This window comes from Sciurus vulgaris, assembly GCF_902686455.1.
Source record: "Sciurus vulgaris genome assembly, chromosome: 3".
NCBI lineage: Eukaryota > Metazoa > Chordata > Mammalia > Rodentia > Sciuridae > Sciurus > Sciurus vulgaris.
In genome coordinates this window covers 158,705,848-158,711,660 of record NC_136463.1, presented here as the reverse complement: position 1 = coordinate 158,711,660, position 5,813 = coordinate 158,705,848, and positions in this window count along the sequence as shown.

Sequence of the window (5,813 nt, the reverse complement as noted above, 5' to 3'; positions counted from 1 at the left end):
TGAACCCCGGCTCAAATTCTTCAAGTTCGTATTATTTATTTACTTATTTTTCAGTATTGGGGATTGAACCCAGGAACATTCTACCACTGAGTTATAGCTCCAGCCTTCTTTGTTTTTTTTATTTAGAGACAGGGCCTTACTAAATTGCCCAGGCTGCCCTCAAATTTGCTATCCTTATGCCTTGGCCTCCCAAGTCACTGGGAGTATATGTGCACCATGACGTGACTCAAATTCTTTAAGTTTTTAAATGTAACTCAAGAACTGTGGCACATATGACTGAAATGCTCTTTGTGAGACAAGGTTATTTATAGGAGGAAATTAAATTTTGTTAGGTTGCATATATTTTGCCTGAGTTACTATAATAATTACTATAAGTTATAATATACAAATCAATACTCTGCAAAGAAGATAGTTAGAACTACAGTTTTCTTCCATACCAGATTGAAACCCAAATCTAGTGATAGTCTCTTCCATTGCATTTCTGCTTTAGAGGACTTAGTTACTGTACTTTCCAGCAAAAGTGACCTCCCTGTCAGTCAATGCATCGTATAACATAAATTATTTTCTGAATAAAAAAAAGAAAGTAGCAGGTCATGAGGACAAAGTAGGACAAGAAGTAAGCCTATTGAAATCTTTTAACCCTCTCCAAGACTTCGGGGTTTGCCTATGTTCCTATTGGGAGGATGACCTTGCCCCACTGTTCTAAAGCAGATGCATCTACTTTCTAGGATGTTTGGGATAATGTTGAAATCTAAAAGAGACAGGAAAGCAGAGTACATTGTTGCATTCCTATAATCCTACCTACTCAGGAGGCAGGAGAATTGCAAGTTCAAGGCCAGACTGGAAAATTTAGCAAGACCCTGTCTCAAAATATAAAACGGGCTTGGGGTGTAGTTCAGTGGTAGAGTGCCCCTGGGTTCAATCCCAGTATTGCAAAAGTAAACAAATTATAAAATAAAATGAACAGTAAAGTATGACAATTTCAGTTTTTTTTTTTTTCCTGTCAAGCCAAAAAATGCTGGGCACCATGGCACGCGCCTCTAATCCCAGTGGTTCAGGAGGCTGAAGCAGGAGGATCGCAAGTTCAAAGCCAGCCTCAGAAAATTAGCAAAGCCCTAAACAATTTAGTGAGAACTTGTCTTTAAAAAAAAAAAAAATAGGACTGGGGATGATGTGACTCAGTGGTTAAGTGACCCTAGGTTCAATCCCTGGTACAAAAAAAAAAAAAAAAGCCAAAAAATTCTTGTCTTTGTTCTTTTAGTATTAGAAGCAGGGTTGGGGTATAGCTCAGTGGTAGAGCACTTGCCTAGCATGCTTGAGGTCCTGAGTTCAATCCCCAGAACTGAGGGGAAGAAAAAAAATTTTTGGAAGCAACCTGGCTTTTATTTGAGTGATATGATTACATGGATAAAGTTATATAATAGAACAAGTGCATTCCTGTAGCTTCCCAAATTACAATACACATGATGTGGAAACTGTTGTTTACTTACCAAGAACTAATCAGCCACAATCTTCATGGAATGGGGCTTGTTTTTTATTTGCAAACCCAGAGGGAATGGACAAGGGGAAGGCATAACTCTAGGCACATGTTCTCTTGAGAAATTGGGTTTACTCCTCAGTAACTTCTACAGGTCTTCTGTGACCTTTGCTTTCTTCTTTATCCTTTGCTTTCCTAACCAACTGTATGTGTCCATCTGCTTTTCAAACCTTGTGTTCTTTAAGAGATGGGATGGGTTTCTTATTTACTTTCAAACACCTATGTCTCTAGTGGTTTGCCTCTAATGTCCTTACCTAATATTTTCCCTCTCATATCGTTCCCAATCATACAGGAAGTGCCTTTCTTTTTTTTCTTTTTTTTTTTTGGTAGTGCTGGGGATTGAACCCAGGACCTGGTGCTTTCATGGAAAGCACTCTACCAACTGAGCTATATCCCCAGCCAATGAAGTGTCTTTTCTACAGGTTCAAATTTGTTATTATCTCATGTATTATTAAAGTGATTAAACATCTATCTCAAATTTATTTTTTCTGTACCTCCTTCATTTGGACATGGCTTTCAAAATACATTGGCTTTTGATAAAATTGGAATGATTCTCATCCAAAAATAGGATAGGACAAGTATCTTGCAGTGATTTTAGAAAAATATCTGACCATTTTAAAATATATTTGGCTCTTTTTTGGTACTGGGCATTGAACCCAGGGGAGCTTAACCACTGGTCATACCCCCAGCCCTTTTTTACGTTTTATTTACAGATAGGATCACCCTTAGTTGCTTAGGTCCTCACTAAGTTGCTGAGGCTGACTTCATGATTCTCCTGCCTCAGCTTCCAGAGATGCTGGGATTACAGGTGTGCGCCACCACATCTAGCCTAATATGTTTGATTTTTTTTATAATGTTTTATTTTTAGTTGTCAATGGAACTTTATTCTTTTTATTTATTTTTTAATATGTGGTGCTGAGAATCAAATGAGTGCCTCACACATGCCAGGCAGGTGCTCTACCACTGAGCCACAACCCCAGCCCCTATATTTGATTCTTAAGAATCTACATCTTATTCCACTGTGAACCTTCTGACTGGAGTTCATTCTTGAAGTTTGTGCTCTAATTCAGTAAGTGCTGTGCAAGAGAAGTAATTTTCAAAGAAAATGAAAAACACCCTAAAAGGGAGAAGAAACCTTTCTGCTAGATGAACCAATAAAGAGGTCATTAGGAATTTCATGCAACATGCTAGTGACCTTAACAGGTTTATAATTAAAATTACTAGGTAAGGATTACACCTACTAAATGTTGTACCTTGAGGAGTATCCAACATGGCCTTAAATGTGAACATTTTGATGCTACCTCTAATTATTATGCCTGATCCTATTGTTGAGTAGAACAAAATCAACTGCTCACTCCTGGGGATAACAGTTGAATTTTCTGAGGCACCACGATATTTATGGAGGCACCAGACAAGAAATTTTTCTAAATAGGCTCTTCTGTCCAAGAAGAAATCATTCCTTTCTCCTTCTGAGCACTTTCCTCCCAGAGAAGAGTTGACTCACCCTCTGCTTCAGCATGGTCACACACAGTAAATGGTTAAGAAGTGACTGTGTCTGCCAGTCTCTGATGCAGCATAATATGTACACATTATTGACCAAAAAGATGACAGGTATCAATCTCCTATCTTTCCCATAAGGGTCATAGTTCTTTCCCTAGTCCTTTTTCTACCCTGTTGTTGGCCACCTTCTTCTCCTCTCCAATTGGTAAGCTCACTAATCAGTTAAAATGTCTTTAACTACTGAGATTTGATTAGGAATCAGTCATAATCTTAAATTCTATTAACCATATCATGTCCTGTGCTTTCTTTTGATCAAGGAACCATATTTATTAACTAGTTCATCATCTTAATTCTGGGAATTCATGTCAACCTGGTAACCACTCTGATTCCCATATAGTTTTTTGTTCTACTATTGACCATTAACTTTTATTATGCTGTCTAATTTATTGGTTATTTGGGATGTTCTCTTCTAATTCTTTAAATTTATGAATGGATGACACAAATTTATCAAAATAACTTTCAAGTAATTAACAGTTCAGTAGAAATTAGTCATATGTAGTGATATATATGCTGGTAAGCTTACTATTTTTTTCCAGAACAATTAATTTAACAGTTTTATTTACAACTGATATAAAGTTCAACTGCTGAAACTTGTTCACTGAAACATTTTGATTTGCTTTACATCCCCACATTTATATTAAAAATTCATACACAAATAAAAATGGAAAAACAACCAATACCTAATTTCTGTCCCCTGTTTTTCCACTCACAATCATATACTTAAGTACTTTTTGATCTCATGGAAAAAAATATCTAATGTTCAGAACTACCAATAATGAAGAAGGGGAAAAAAATTTTTTTTGAGAATAAAATGTTTCCCATCATAGTGAATTCTTAAACACGTTCTCCATGTACGTGACATGCTGGTTGGATGTCTTTTGGCATAACTGTTACACATTTGGCATGGAGAGCACACAGGTTGGTGTCTTCAAAAAAGCCAACCAAATAGGCCTCACTTGCCTCCTGCAAAGCATCAATAACCACGCTCTGGAAATGCAGATCTGTTTTGAAGTCCTGAGCAATTTCTCCCACCAGATGCTTCAAGGGAAATTTTCGAATCAGAAGTTCAGTGGCCTTCTGATAATGTCTAATTTCACAGAGTGCCACAGTACCAGACCTGTAACAATGAGGTTTCTCACCCCTCCAGTAGAGGGCGCAATCTTGGGAACAGCTTTTGTAGTCAGTTGTTTCCTGGGTGCTTTACCACAGATGAATTTGCCCGCAGTTCGCTTTGTAAAAGCCATGATACAAAGTCCTCCTCACCTACCCCATGTCTCCTTCGGCCGGAGCTCAGCAAACTAGAGGTGGCCTTAGAGAGTGTGGTGAACACTGATAAGCTTACTTTCAAATTATAAACTTATTTTGAATATATTTTAGATTGCGTATTTTATTTAACTAAATCACATTACTTACATTCCATCTTCTATTTCATTTCAAAACTTTCAGTTATTTTGAATAGTATTCCTTCATGTTGATTGTATCCAAATATCAAAGACATACAAATGTGCTTTTTTTTCTTTTAGTGGTCCTCGAGTATGCTAGGCAAGTCCTCTACCTCTGGTCTACATCCCCAGTCATCGAAGACCTACAAATGTAGATGTAAATTGAAATAATTTTTTTTTTCCCAACTTACCTAATTTATATGGCTTTAAAAAAGTAGGTCTGGGAAACATCAATGAACTTCAGTATGAAACTATTCTGGATTTGGGTATCCTGGGGTAGAAAATTTGGAAACATTTAAGCCCTCAAATGTTGAAATAAAGCAAACTGTTCTGAGTAGGTTCTGATTAGGTATGAATAGAATATATTTTTAAGAATCTACTACTAAGCAGTCAGATTTATTTACTTAAGGGTTTCCTTCCAGAAATTTTCTAAGAAATGGATAAGTGAAACCTAAATTGACACAGCACAGTTCTCCAAATTTATGGGCTAGTGATTGCCCAAGACAAAATAGACACTAGAATATAGTTCTCCCCTATTATTATTAGTATTATACTAGGGATTGAAACCAGGGACACTTAACCACTGAGCCATATCCCCAGTCCTTTTACTTTTTATTTTGAGACAGAGTCTCATTAAGTTGCTTAGGGTCTCACCAGTTTGCTTAGTCTGGCCTCAAACTTGGAATCCTTCTACCTCAACCTCCTGAGTCACTGGGATTATAGGTGTATGCCACCACCATGAAGCTTCTCCCTTATTCTGAAAACTGTCCTGGGCACTGTGCTCTCCCTAGGTCATGCCATCAAATTAAAGAAAGATAATCTCAATAGCATCTATAATAAACTTAAGTCTACAATGTCTTAGGCTCTAGTTATGATCATGTATATTCAATAGGACTTTGATGTAAACCTTAATCTTTGCAGCATTTAGTTGTTTTTCAAATTTCCATTCATGTTTCAGAGGCCTTTGAGATTATAGTTTCTCAGCTACATTCCAAAATAGGGGAAAATAATTAAGCTGTGAGCAGGAATTGAAGCAACTGTTACATCTAACACTTACTGGGTTGCAATACTATGTGATGATATATTGTTTTAGTCAGTTTTTTCTGCTGCTGTGACTAAAGGATATGACCAGCACAATTATAGAGGAGGAAAAGTTTATTTGAGGGCTCATTGTTTCAGAGGTCTTAGCCCATAGAAGGCAGGCTCCATTCTTCAGGGCTTGAGGCAAGTAAACATCATGGCAGTAGAGTGTGGCAGAGGGAAGCAGCTTACAT